The following is a 14891-nucleotide window of genomic DNA, read 5'->3' as shown; positions in this document are numbered from 1 at the left end:
TAGGTAGGTGCCTGCAGTATAGGTTTGGTAGGTAGGTGCCTGCAGTATAGGTTAGATAAGTAGGTGCCTGCAGTATAGATAGGTAGCTTAGATAGGTAGGTGACAGTATAGGTTAGATAGGTAAGTAGGTGACTGCAGTATAGGTTAGATAGATAGGTGCCGGCTGTATAGGTTAGATAGGTAAGTGCTTGCAGTATAGGTTTGGTAGGTAGGTGCCTGCAGTATAGGTTAGATAGGTAGGTGACTGCAGTATAGCTTAGATAAGTAGGTGCCAGTATAGGATAGATAGATAGGTGACTGCAGTATAGCTTAGGTAGGTGACTGCAGTATAGCTTCAATAAGTAGGTGCCAGTATAGGTTAGATAGGTAGGTGACTGCAGTATAGGATAGATAGGTAGGTGACTGCAGTATAGGTTAGGTAGGTGCTGCAGTATAGATTAGGTAGGTAGGTGCTGCAGTATAGATTAGGTAGGTAGGTGCTGCAGTATAGATTAGGTAGTTAGGTGCTGCAGAATAGATTAGGTAGGTAGTTAGGTACTGCAGACTGCAGTATAGGTTAGGTAGGTGCTGCAGTATAGATTAGGTAGGTGCTGCAGTATAGATTAGGTAGGTAGGTGCTGCAGTATAGCGTAGGTAGGTAGGTAGGTGCTGCAGTATAGAGTAGGTAGGTGCTGCAGTATAGAGTAGGTAGGTAGGTGCTGCAGTATAGAGTAGGTAGGTAGGTAGGTAAGGTGCTGCAGTATAGATTAGGTAGGTAGGTGCTGCAGTATAGATTAGGTAGGTAGGTGCTGCAGTATAGGTTAGGTAGGTGCTGCAGTATAGATTAGGTAGGTGCTGCAGTATAGAGTAGGTAGGTAGGTGCTGCAGTATAGAGTAGGTAGGTAGGTAAGGTGCTGCAGTATAGATAAGGTAGGTGCTGCAGTATAGATTAGGTAGGTAGGTGCTGCAGTATAGGTTAGGAAGGTGCTACAGTATAGATTAGGTAGGTGCTGCAGTATAGATTGGGTAGGTGCTGCAGTATAGAGTAGGTAGGTGCTGCAGTATAGATTAGGTAGGTAGGTGCTGCAGTATAGATTAGGTAGGTAGGTGCTGCAGTATAGATTAGGTAGGTAGGTGCTGCAGTATAGGTTAGGAAGGTGCTACAGTATAGATTAGGTAGGTGCTGCAGTATAGATTGGGTAGGTGCTGCAGTATAGATTAGATAGGTAGGTAGGTGCTGCAGTGGTGGTGGGAGCGGGCATAATAGTAATAACTCACCTTTCTTCATCTTCAGCTGAATAGCCGATCTCACTGCTTCAATGTACTTCCTGTCTCGGCATCTGTCTCAGTAACAGCTCCCCCCTGTGTTGACATGCGGAACATCATCACAGGGGGCGCTGTTACTGAGACAGATGCCGAGACAGGAAGTACATTGAAGCAGCGTGAGCGTGAGATCGGCTATTCGGCTGAAGATGAAGAAAGGTGAGTTATTACTATTATGCCCGCTCCCACCACCACAGCGCCCCCCTCCGGCCACAACAATCCAGCGCCCCGGGCGATTGCACGCATCGCACGCCCATAGAAACGGGGCTGGCCTCTGCTCTTAAGGCCCGTCCACACCTTGCAATTCTTTATGTATTTCTTCTGTTGACTGGTGATTTCTTAAGCAATCGTTTCCCACAATCCTGCGACGTGGGTACAGGTCCGAGATTAAGCAAATTAGGACGCGCAGCAATAATGACGATCACAGTGGATCCGATCTTTGAGATTCCCAATGACACTTGATGACTCCGGCACAAAGTGCTGCGATCGTTTGAACTGTCATTTGCGCCGTCGTGTCCCGCCGCGTGACATCCCATGTTACCACGGGCTGGAAGATGGATCATGGAACCTTGTTCCTCGGTAGGTGTCACTGTGAGGTTCCGTGATCCATTGGCAGGTGAGTAGTCAGCTTTAGACTCCAGCGGACCCTCAATTTATGGCAGAAACATTAAAGCTTTAGTCAACTTTGTGTTAGGTCTTGAAGTACTTGCCAAAACTAATCTCATACCTGATATGAAGAAGGATCAACATTTTGAGATGGTTTCTTTTAAGTTTCCAATCCCCATGCACCAAAAAATAAAATCCAAATGTGTACAATATTGAAATGATGTAAAATTATTCGGTGGTATGATAAAATTGTTAATGTTTTGTCAATAAAATTACATTTGCTTTGAAATGTTAAATTTCTGCATGCTATTCTATATGAATTATCTCCTTATTAACACTGTCAGTTAGTCTATGGATCTTATTTGGATCCTTTATTAAATCACTACTATGCCCAAAAGGGTCAAGAGAGGTATTGTTAGTTCTCTCTCTTCTGCAGCCAAACTGAAGCCAAGCAGCAGTTGATGCCTGAAAAATAAACTGATGAGATAAACAATTGTATTTATCCTCCTACTCCTAAAAATGAGTTTTTTGGATATCCCATGGTTTTATTTTATATTTAAACATTTACAAAGGAGTTTGAATGTTTTGTTGTCTCTGCCTAAATGAAAATAGATGAACTATCGACCTTTGTTTTATCTCCCCCTGCTCTCAGAAGATGTATTCTGCCAGGAAAACGTTTATGCCTGTAATTACATTATCAGTGATGTTTATTATATTCCCAACATGGTACCAACAAGACAGAAACCGTCATTTTTCACCTAAAAATTAACTCTTTCAGGCAACAAAATAAAACATGTAAAACAGCCTCATTAGTAATACCGGTATGTTTTGCACTGTACATACACTTTTATCTCATCATGTCACATGTCGCCTCGGGTATACTTTAACAAACACTTCCAGCTGTTTCATGCACACAAAATTCTAAAAAGCGAAATCTTTATTTTAAATATGCCAATTATAACAGATAATATCCAGAATTCTACTTTCCTACATCTTATTGGTATCCCTTTGTTCTTTATGCTTATAATTTAGATTGTAAAAAAAATTTTTTTTTACAGAAAATGAGGTCACTGAAACTCTACACAGACCTTACTGTATTTTCAGCTTCTGCCTTCTATGACTTCAGAGAGACTGCTTCTAATGAGCTGTAGAGTAGAGCTGGAATGAAAGGGCTATATAAGCATCCAGTACGTCTTCCCTGGTGACCACTATATTTTACATGTTTTCACTACCAAGAAAAGCACATATCTAACAGCCACACATAAAGGCACTTTTGTGTTGAGATGTAAGGAAAATATTTCAGTCCCAGGTATATTTACATAAACTTATGAACCAGGTGCATGCCTAAGCCGGCTATTTCTGGCACCATTATTTTCAGTGGTCTTTGTTATATGCGATTATGACAGCAGAAAAACTACCATGATAACAACAGTAGTTATATAAGCTTTTAGGTTACATTCTCTAAAATGAAATGTATACTGGAAATAAAACAGTTTTTTTTGCTAGTATATGATTGAAATATCTCAGTAAAATATAAGCAGTAATTTTGACCTTCAGAAAAATTAGTGTACAGTGTTAAAAAGGCTGTTTAACTTTGCAATTGGGTAAAATAGGCAAAAGTCAACAAGGCTGGAAGGATCTGCCATTGAACGCTACTTATCCAAGCTGGGTATTTAATAATCTATTTGTTTTGGAGTACCCTGTCAATTTACCTAAACCGATATGATTGTATTTATGTATGTTCTAGTCTAGTATTCATCCAGGAATCCCACTAAGAAATATATTATGTGTCCTTTTTTTTTACTATACATCAGTAAGCTGTGTTTTAATGTAATGTTTGCTTTTTTAATGTGTATGATTATTTACAACCAACAAAGGTTTGCATAATTCCCCTTCATTTCGCCTTTAATAAATTATCCCTGTTGTGTTTTATAGTTAACCTTACGAAAGTGGGAAATTAGGTCAAGCCATTATACATAACATCCCAATCAATTTCAAGATGGGTTGTAAACTCCTGCTACTGCTCTATCCTTCCCAGGAGAGCGTATTCATTGCCGATGCATTCCTACAAGCAGGTTCACCACCCCTGCACCACAACATGATAGGTAGTATACGTAGAAGGAGACCTGATGAAGGGCTACACCCGAAACATGTAATGTGCAGACATAACTAATAAACATGAATGCAAATTCTAGCCTGTGGAGGGCCTGCTTCTACATATACATAGCATCCCCTCTAACTTCTTATTGTATGTTTGTAACAAAACAGAAAAGCATTTTAATGGATAAAATTTTTTATTTTTTCTTAAAAAAGCTATACAAAAATTTTTGATTGCTGACTTAATTTATAACAGTATGTATTCCTTTTTTTTCTTTAATCACAGGTCTTTGGTATGTTTCCATTTTATATTCAGCTCAACTCATAAAGTTCATGCATACCTGCAAATACAGCATAAAACATAAGGCATAATGTTGAGTACTGTAGCATTTAGTATTATTTTATTAATTGGGTAAACAGTACAAATAGATCTTTTTTATTTGTTTGATAGTAGCCACACATTGTTCATCCAAATACAGCCACAGGTGTTTTTCACTTGTACATAAAAGGAATGCAGATTTGTAATGTATCCTTATATGCAAGATAGCTTGACCATTCATTCTTCAAATGTTTGCATAATATGACAAAAACAAAATTGAAGGGACTGAAGCCGTATGGTGCTTGGCTGGCTGCAGAACTCTTTAAAGAGAGTCTGAAGCAAGAATAAATCTCGCTTCAGACCTCATAAATAGCAGGGACACGTGTGCCCTTGCTAAACCGCCGCTATCCCGCGGCTTAACGGGGGTCCCTGATCACCCAAATCCCCTCCGTAATGCGGGGGAGCGCTTCCTGGTTGGGGCAGGGCTAACCGCCGCAGCCCTGCCCCATGCGCGTCTGTCAGCGCGTATCTTCCTTCACTGAGAGGGGCGGGGGAGAGGCTGACAGACGTGACTGGAGGCAGGGCTGCAGCCGTTAGCCCTGCCTCCAGGAATGACCAAGTCTGCGACCAAGTGTCGCAGTGGGGGGTTTGGGGGTGAAGGGACCCCCGTTTAGCGGCGCTATAGCGGCGGTTTAGCAGGGGCACACGTGCCCCTGCTAACCATGAGCTCTGAAACGAGATTTATTCTCGCTTCAGAGTCTCTTTAAAACTAAACAGGAAGTAGGGAAGAGATGGGATCCCCGGGACCAGGTAATTTATGAGAGATGCCGGTAATTACATCTTATTGCTAAGGTTATTTATCGGTATCACCCTGCGCCATTCTTTCCCAGCGCCTCTTTGGTATGCACGCCACCAGAAAGCCTCAAAGTCCATCTGAATCCACATTTAACCAGGGCAAATTCAAATCCCAATCAGGTTAAGTGAATTTAAATAAAAATAAAAAGCAAAGTAGTGATCAAAATATCTTTTCATTAATCAAATCTGCTTGACAGTGCACTAAAGCTGGCTTTCTGCTCTTTTGTACATTTATGTGGTGGGTGAATCAACCAGAAATGACCATTTGACTCTCACAGTAAGGTTTAGTCATACTAGAGGACAGACTACATTTCCCAACAAAAGTGGAAAATGTGCCTGAGAGTGGTAGTAAAGGCAGTGACAAGGTTGGAGAATTACATTAGTTTTTCCCTTTTTTTTTTTTAGCTGACCAGCTCACCCTCCACCTTATCTATATTCATTTTTGCACAAGAGAGGAGCAGGAGCTTAAGTAAATATGCTGGCATAACATTTTACAATTGAAAAGTAGCCAAAAGATGGTGAAAAGGTACTATGAACATTTTGAGTATTTTCTTGCTTGTTGGTGGCTCAAAAGGCATTTTATGACAAGGTGTGAAAACGGTTTTTAGGCATAGGCATTACAGGCCACTGCCTGGAGTGCCATTGGTCCTGCCCCCTGCCATGCCCCTAATTAAGCCCCACCTTGAACTAAGTCATGCCCCCAAATGAAGCCACACCCCCATGGTTGTTTATACCCTCTTCTGTCCCTTTGTGCCTCCTTTTGTCTCTTTGTGCCACCTTCAGTCCCCCTGCGCAACCTCTGCCCCCTTGTACCTCCTTAAATCTCCCTTTGTGCCTCCTTTTGTCTCCCTTTGTGCCTCCGTGTGCCACCTTCAGTCCCTCTGTACCACCTCTGCCCCCCTGTGCATGCAAAGATGGATACAACTTTGGGCCCTTGCTTCATGGCCACCTAGCTTTTTTGGAAAGATTTTTTGGGGGATAGCATAAACCAGGCCACCTGACTCTCTCCAGGCCCTAGGTACCTGCCTAAGGTGCCTTGTGGATGATCTGTCTCTGTCCCCTTTTCACACTATCTGTTCCTCCTCCTGTGCTACCCCAGTCCAGAGTGTAAAGGCAGAGTATAGCGCAGCAGAAGCTGTGCCTGTGCCACCATCCTGTCTGTTTTCTGCTCACTCTAATGCTGGCTCTCCTCATGTAGCATAGTGTAATCACGCTACATGTGGTAGAAGATGCTGGGCACTAGGGCGAGTGGTGAACGGACAGGCGGAGAGCACAGCTTCTGCTGCGCTATACTCTGCATTTACACACTAAGCTAGAGTAGTGCGGGAAGGGGGTGTGCAATGAAATGTGACAGGATCAGTGGATTGTTTGTATATCAAGGACTCCCTGTATTATCCATCCACCTTATTCGGCACATGGTTTATATTCTCTAGTGTGGGAGTGTGGGGTTTCGGGGGGGGGGGGATGACACAGGACTTTCTGCCTGGAGTGACAAAAAGACTAGAAATGCCCCTGTGTGAAAACATCACCCAGGTAAAAACTCAGGAGAAAAAGCGAATTGCATATGGGCCCTTGTCTCCTACTTAAAGGATACCCGAAGTGACATGTGACATGATGAGATAGACATGTGTATGTACAGTGCCCAGCACACAATTAACTATGTTGTCTTCCTTTTTTTCTTTCTCTGCCTGAAAAAGTTAAATATCAGGTATGTAAGTGGCTGACTCAGTCCTGACAGGAAGTGACTACAAGGTGACCCTCACTGATAAGAAATTCCCCTTTTTATCCCCGTCTTGCTCTCAGAAGCCATTTTCTGCTAGGAAAGTGTTTTATAGTTGGAATTTCTTATCAGTGAGGGTCACACTGTAGTTACTTCCTGTCTGAGTCAGGACTGATGCAGCCACTTACATACCTGATATTTAACTCTTTCAGGTAGAGAAAGAAAAAAAGGAACACAGCATAGTTGTTTGTGTGCTAGGTACTGTACATACACATGTCTATCTCATCATGTCACTTCGGGTATCCTTTAATATACCTTCCGATATCCTAGTAAGCAGAGTACCCAAATTACATATTACAGCGCAGTTGTAGACAGCGGCTTAGTGTGTGCAGCGCAGCTGTGGGTTTAGTGCATCTTTTGAGAATTGGGGGGTTTACTGGGTAACTCAAACATCCTGCTGTGTTTCTGTTACAGGAAGAGAGGGAAGATTTCCCTTGTGCAGACAAAAATAGCAGAAAAACACAGAAGTGAAATCATCGGACATCCTCCGGGCTGTACTGCGCAGGCGCAGAACTACTGCGTCGGCGCAATACAGCCCGGAGGACGTCCGATGACATCGGCGTGCCCTCTTGAGGCACACGTTGGAGCGCAGAAGAGCCCGACCTGGCCAGTTCAGGTCGGCCACCGAAGAAGACCGGGAGCCTGCGGAGCGGCGCCGAGGGCACATCCTGGCTGCCACGGGCTGGAGGAAGCCCCAGGTAAGTGGATTTTTATTTTTTTTTATTCTACCGCGGATCTTCCCTTTAAGGAAATAAAGCCATCAGTTTCTCACATTTGTTAGTTAAAGTTTCTTTGAAAAGGAGCAGTTATCTCACCTGAAAAAAGAATATCTTAAATCCAGAACAGTGGCGTCCCTACCATGGGGCGGCCAGGAGCGCTCCGCTCCGGGTGTCAGCTCCAGGGGGGGTGTCATCAAGGCCTCCCCAGAAGCCTTGATGACACAGGAGGGGAAGCAGCGCTGAAGGAGGGGTGGCAGCGTCGGCGGGGAGGGGGGAAATACCCCCCCACATCTCCCTCACCTGGGTCCCCTCCTTCGGCGCTTCCCCTCCACGGGCGCCGGCAACGGGCACTGACAGGGCGGCTGATAGCCGCCCTCAGTTTACCCGAGCAGGGCTACGGGAAGATGGCCGCCGAAGCCCGCACTGGAGACAAAAATAGACGGCAAGATGGCCGCCGACGCCATCTTGCCGTCTATTTTTGTCTCCAGTGTGGGCTTCGGCGGCCATCTTCCCGTAGCCCTGCACTGATGACGCAGCAGGAGACGGCGCGGGACATTCAAGAGGAGCTGCGGAGGCTGCCTGGGACTCGGAAGAGAGGTTTCATCACCCACCGCTGCTGCCCACCTACCCACCGCTGCTGCCCACCTACCCACCACTGCTGCCCACCACCTACCCACCACTGCTGCCCACCTACCCACCAGGCTACCCACCACTGCTGCCCACCTACCCACCACTGCTGCCCACCTACCCACCGCTGCTGCCCACCTACCCACCACTGCTGCCCACCACCTACCCACCACTGCTGCCCGCCTACCCACCAGGCTACCCACCGCTGCTGCCCACCTGCCCACCGCTGCTGCCCACCTACCCACCACTGCTAGCAGGCTACCCACCGCTGCTGCCCACCTACCCACCGTTGCTGCCCATCTACCCACCGCTGCTGCCCACCTACCCACCGCTGCTGCCCACCTACCCACCGCTGCTGCCCACCTACCCACCACTGCTGCCCACCTACCCAGCAGGCTACCCACCACTGCTGCCCACCTACCCACCACTGCTGCCCACCTACCCACCACTGCTGCCCACCTACCCACCAGGCTACCCAGCAGGCTGCCCACCTACCCACCACTGCTGCCTACCTACCCAGCAGGCTACCCACCACTGCTGCCCACCTACCCACCGCTGCTGCCCACCTACCCACCGCTGCTGCCCACCTACCCACCGCTGCTGCCCACCTACACACCGCTGCTGCCCACCTACCCACCACTGCTGCCCACCTACCCACCGCTGCTGCCCACCTACCCACCAGGCTACCCACCACTGCTGCCCACCTACCCACCGCTGCTGCCCACCTACCCACCAGGCTACCCACCACTGCTGCCCACCTACCCACCACTGCTGCCCACCTACCCACCAGGCTACCCAGCAGGCTGCCCACCTACCCACCAGGCTACCCACCACTGCTGCCCACCTACCCACCACTGCTGCCCACCTACCCACCACTGCTACCCAGCAGGCTGCCCACCTACCCACCAGGCTACCCAGCAGGCTGCCCACCTACCCACCACTGCTGCCCACCTACCCACCACTGCTACCCAGCAGGCTGCCCACCTACCCACCAGGCTACCCAGCAGGCTGGCCACCTACCCACCACTGCTGCCCCCCTACCCACCATGCTACCCACCTACCCACCACTGCTGCCCACCTACCCACCAGGCTACCCAGCAGGCTACCCACCACTGCTGCCCCCCTACCCACCACTGCTACCCAGCAGGCTGCCCACCTACCCACTAGGCAATCAGGCTGCTCACCCTTCACCACCTACCCACCAGGCTATCAGCTTGCCAACACTCAAATCTGCTACCGATATTGTGTATTTTGTGGTCAGATCTGCTACCGACATTGTGTATTTTGTGGTCAGTTTAACTACCGTCATTATGTATTTTGTGGTCAGTTTAACTACCGTCGTGTATTTTGTGGTCAGTTTAACTACCGTCATTGTGTATTTTGTGGTCAGTTTAACTACTGATATTGTGTATTTTGTGGTGAAATCTGGTGCTGACATTGTGTATGTTCTGGTCAAATCTACCGCAAGATTGAATGATTTTTTTCTGGTCAAATCTGCCGACATGATTGAATGTATTTTCTTGTGAAATCTGCTCACATAACGTGTAATGTCTGGTGAAATGTTCTCGCATTACGTGTATTTTATGTTGAAAGCTTCTGACATTTTGTGTATTTTCTGGAGAAAAGCTGCGCAATGATGTGAATTTTCTGGAGAAAGGTTGACTAAAACTTGGGCGCACTTTTAAATTAGCTCCGCCCCATCCGGTCATAGCCACGCCCATTTTTCGCGCGCCGCAGGTGGTGTACCGTGGGGGGGGGGGGGGGGTGTCTTTCAATACCTAGCACCGGGTGTCAAATGCCCTAGGTACGCCACTGATCCAGAACATTGCCAGACTTAAATCCGGTTTGGTCTACTACTGCCACAATGTGAATGTCATAACTTTGTCTAGATAGGATAGAAAGCATAATACTTAGAGCAATCAGAATGTATGCATCATCACACTGTAATTACCACAAGTGAAGTACCTTGTCAGTGGTTCTGGCATGAAGGCATCAGGAATTACAAGCACGTAGCATGTGAATGCAATGGTTCCACTTTGTGTGTTATCATAAAGCACTGATTGCCATCAAACTGTTCAGGACATTTTTGCTGCTACATTCCATCTGTTAATTTCCATTCCTTCTGTTAATTAGTGTGCTGTGGTGCATACAGGTACCGTTCCTCAACCCATTTCACATGAAAATTACAGCATAATTTACAATAGCAGGACTTTCTGGAATGTTACAGCCATTTAAACAGAGGCAGCTTGGAAAGTTATTTTCTCTGTTTGGAAAAAAATGTGCTCTATTATTCACATCTCACTTGTCTTACTAAATAAGGCAGCAAGTGTGGCTGTAAATTGGGAACATTCATTGGTTTGTCCTGTTCTGTATGCTAAGGAGGAAAACCATCTACTTTGTACAATTCTAAATATACTGTATATACTCACGTATAAGCCTAATTTTTCAGCACAAAAAATGTACTGAAAAGTTACCCACTCGGCTTATATGCCAGTCAGTGGAGCAGAACAGATGGTGGAGCAGGTTTTGTTACTGGCATTGGAGCGTAAGGATCATGCACTAGTAATCCTGCTCTTGCCATCTGGCTCCCTGCTGTTTCGGTGCCCCTCATCCCCTACAACATGGTGTGCAGAGTGCGCTGCTCAGGACTACCTGTGTTCCCCGGCATGTGGAGCAGAGCATGCCAGCAACCTTTCAGCAGTGCAATGATCCAGAATTCTTCCTGTGTGGCGTCTTGAGACACAGCTGTATCATCCTTGGGGCATATCTGGCTATGGGGAGGGGAGCTGACTGTTACTGGGGGCACATCTGGCTTCTGTGGAGAAGGCTACATTGAGTAGGGGGCTTATACGCGAGTCAATAACTTTTTCCTGTTTTCTTAGGAAAAAGTGGGTACCTCAGCTTATATGCGAGAATATACAGTAATTTTGCCTTATTAAAACAGAGGGTATTTGCAATAATTCAGCTTTAAGTGAGTAAGTACAGTTCCCCATGATGCATCATTTGCAAATCATCTTTTTATGCCCCTAAAAGCCAGGCACACATCCAGTGCTGATATATAGTGAGCCTATTGCTTATATATTTTACAGAGCGACACCAATACAATATGTTTATAGCTATTTTGTTCTTTATGGTCTTTATCAGTGCATTGCATGGATTATTAAATATTTTAGTTGTTCATGTTACAAAGTTGTATATACTGTAGTAGATGAAAAAAACTAAAACAAATTGTTTATACTATATGTCCCAATCCGGAGTTTCCCGAAAGCAAATAATTTATCCATGTTTCGCCATGTATAACGGATGACTTAACTTAAAAACACATTCAACTTACAAACAACCTTCTGGAACTTAGGCTAGTAAAATATTTATTTATCTTGAATAGAGCTAGGAAGGCTTTGAATCCCTATCAGGTTATCCTTATGCCAAGTGACATGGGAAGCTTTTAACCAATGCCCACTTTGTTTAAAGCAGAATATAACCCTGCATTTCAACTTTGCTCTAAAACAGTGCTGTCCAACTTCATGGGCATGGAGGGCCATTTTTTTTTCTGACCCCATGGAGGAGGGCCGAAGGTTCTTGCTGGAGCCGCGGCCCCCCCCCCCCCCCCCCCCCCGCAGTAAAAAAAAATGCAATTAAAGGACAATTAGATTGGCAGCACTTTCCACAAAATGCAATGCAATTGGCAGCAGATCCCCACAAAATGCAATTCAAGAGGTCATTGAAGTTGCGCGCGCTGAAAAACAAGGGTACCGTTTTGCGTAGAGCGCCGCGCCGAAAAATGGGTGTGGCCATGGACCAGAATGTGGGTGTGGCCACGGGTGGAGACAAATTTACATGAAGTTAGCAATGTGGGACATTAGATCAGGACAGTGGTGGCAAACCTTTTGGAAGCCGAGTGCCCAAACTGCAACCCAAAACTCACTTTATCGCAAAGTGGCAACAGCAATCATGATGCCCCCAACAAGACAAATTTAGCAATCATGAGGCCCCCAACAAATCATGAGGCTCCCAACAAGACACATTCAGCAATCTTGAGGCCCCCAACAAGACAAATTCAGCAATCATGATGCCCCCAACAAATCATGAGGCACCCAAGAAGACAAATTCAGCAATCATGAGGCACATAAATAGACAGCATTTCACATAAATAGGCAGAATGCCCCCTTAATATGGTTGACACCTCTCACCTGGCTTTTAAATTCTCCTCTACTGGCTGCTGTGCCTGGCAATAGTGTTTTTGGCTGGATTGGGGATGATGTGTGGGCTGAAAGGCCTTGCGGTAATGCTGTGGCCGGGCTGGCGGTGATGCTGTGGTGTGGCCAGCTGAGGTAGTGACAGGTGCCCCCCAGTTAGATAGTGACAGGTGTCCCCCCAGCTGAGGTAGTGACAGGTGCCTCCCAGTTAGATAGTGACAGGTGTCCCCCCAGCTGAGGTAGTGACAGGTGCCCCCCAGTTAGATAGTGACAGGTGCCCCCCAAGTTAGATAGTGACAGGTACCCCCCAAGTTAGAGACAGGTGCCCCCCAAGTTAGATAGTGACAGGTGCCCCCCAGCTAGATAGTGACAGGTGCCCCCCAAGTTAGATAGTGACAGGTGCCCCCCAGCTAGATAGTGACATGTGCCCCCCAAGTTAGATAGAGACAGGTGCCCCCCAAGTTAGATAGAGACAGGTGCCCCCCAAGTTAGATAGTGACAGGTGCCCCCCAGCTAGATAGTACCATGTGCCCCCCAAGTTAGATAGTGACAGGTGCCCACAAGTTAGATAGTGACAGGTGCCCCCCAGCTAGATAGTGACATGTGCCCCCCAAGTTAGATAGTGACAGGTGCCCCCCAGCTAGATAGTGACATGTGCCCCCCAAGTTAGATAGTGACAGGTGCCCCCCAGCTAGATAGTGACATGTGCCCCCCAAGTTAGAGACAGGTGCCCCCCAAGTTAGATAGTGACAGGTCCCCCCAGCTGAGGTAGTGACAGGTGCCCCCCAGTTAGATAGTGACAGGTGCCCCCCAGCTAGATAGTGACAGGTGCCCCACAAGTTAGAGACAGGTGCCCCCCAAGTTAGATAGCGAGGTGTCCAGTCCCCGTTACCTGTCATCAGCGCTGTCCTCTCCCATGTCCCCGCTGGCGCTGCCTCAGCTCAGACCTCACAGATCGCGGCGACTGAAGAGAGCAGAGTGCGCATAGCACCCGCGCGGAGGAACTTCACATGCGGAAGTGACAAATGATGTCACGTCCGCATGTGAAGTACTCCATGTATGCGGGTACTACACATGCGCACTCTGCTCTCTTCAGTCGCCACGATCTGTGAGGTCTGAGCTAAGGCAGCGCCAGCGGGGACACGGGAGAGGACAGCGCTGATGCAGGCCAGCGGGGACACGGGAAAGTGCGCGTTTTGAGATTCCAGGCATGGCGCCTATAGCGGAAGCCATGCCTGCAACTCAGGGAGACGAGCGGGCCGCAGCTGGAGGCCTGGCGGGCCGGATGTGGCCCGCGGGCCGCCAGTTGGACAGCGCTGCTCTAAAACATTATTTACAGCATATTATATGCAACCAGCATTTTTTTTTACTAGACCAGCATTGGAAGGGTTACACACAGAGCTTTAAAGTTCCGTGGAGAGAAATTCTACCGCAGCCGAAGTTTAGATAGATACATTTAAGTAAACACAATGTAACACGTGTGGAATGTGACACACACTCTGACTGTGTAGGAGTTCCTGGACACAGAGAGAGAGAGTGAGTCACATTCCTCACTTGTTACATTGTGTTTACTTAAATGTATCTACCTAAACTTCGGCTGCGGCAGCATTTCTCACTTTAAAGCTCTGTGTGTAACCCTTCCAATGCTTGTCTAGTAAAAAAAAAAAATGCTGGTTGCATATAATATGCTGTAAATAATGTTTTAGAGCAAAGTTGAAATGCAGGATTATATTCCGCTTTAACAAAATAAAGTCATGGCTAATTCAAGTTTCTCTATGAAATGACGTGTGCTTCACGCTATGGAAAAGCTGACCATTAATTTCTAGTATACAGAAGCATTTTTCAATTTTCTGTCTGGTTTAAAATGGTAACTTTCCAATGTCTAACCCTATTTTCTTTTAACACTGAGGCATCCGCCCACCCTATAGAAAATACGTAATGTAATTTAGTCAGAAACGGCTTAGGCAAAGGATAAGTTTACTGTCATAAAATAATTTTCTTGGCAGCCCTCAATATTACACTGGCCAACATTTTACTGCTTTTTGTTAATGTCATATTTTCTATGCTAATGATCCCAAATATTGCCCAATCTGGAGTTAGAGGTAACTAGTTTAGCAGATTGCCCATATTATACTTGGCAGCCTTGTTTCTTTATGTATTTATAGCATAACAGATTTCAGCATGAGGACTGAGATTTCATGTTGCAGAACGAAATATTTCTGTGAGGAAAGCTTATTGCTAGAGTGCCCATGGGAGGTCAAGGTAGAATGAAACATTTTCTTTCCCATTCTAGGTGAACGTCAGATGGTTAAAGCAAATAAAGTAGTTAGTTATTATCCATGTTTTTGTTCCTGTCATGTTTCAGGAACACTGATAAACAAGCTAATAAA

At 46.4% G+C, this 14891-nt stretch overlaps 1 pseudogene; it reads right to left on the bottom strand.

The window, feature by feature from the left end:
• Nucleotides 1-4260: 4260 nt before the first annotated feature.
• The window catches only part of LOC137521724 (histone-arginine methyltransferase CARM1-like), a 58911-nt pseudogene continuing 48280 nt past the window's right edge, over nt 4261-14891 (bottom strand).

This window comes from Hyperolius riggenbachi, chromosome 1 (assembly GCF_040937935.1).
Source record: "Hyperolius riggenbachi isolate aHypRig1 chromosome 1, aHypRig1.pri, whole genome shotgun sequence".
Lineage (NCBI taxonomy): Eukaryota > Metazoa > Chordata > Amphibia > Anura > Hyperoliidae > Hyperolius > Hyperolius riggenbachi.
The sequence above is the reverse complement of the archived record's forward strand: the minus strand, read 5'-3'. Positions and strand labels throughout refer to the sequence as shown.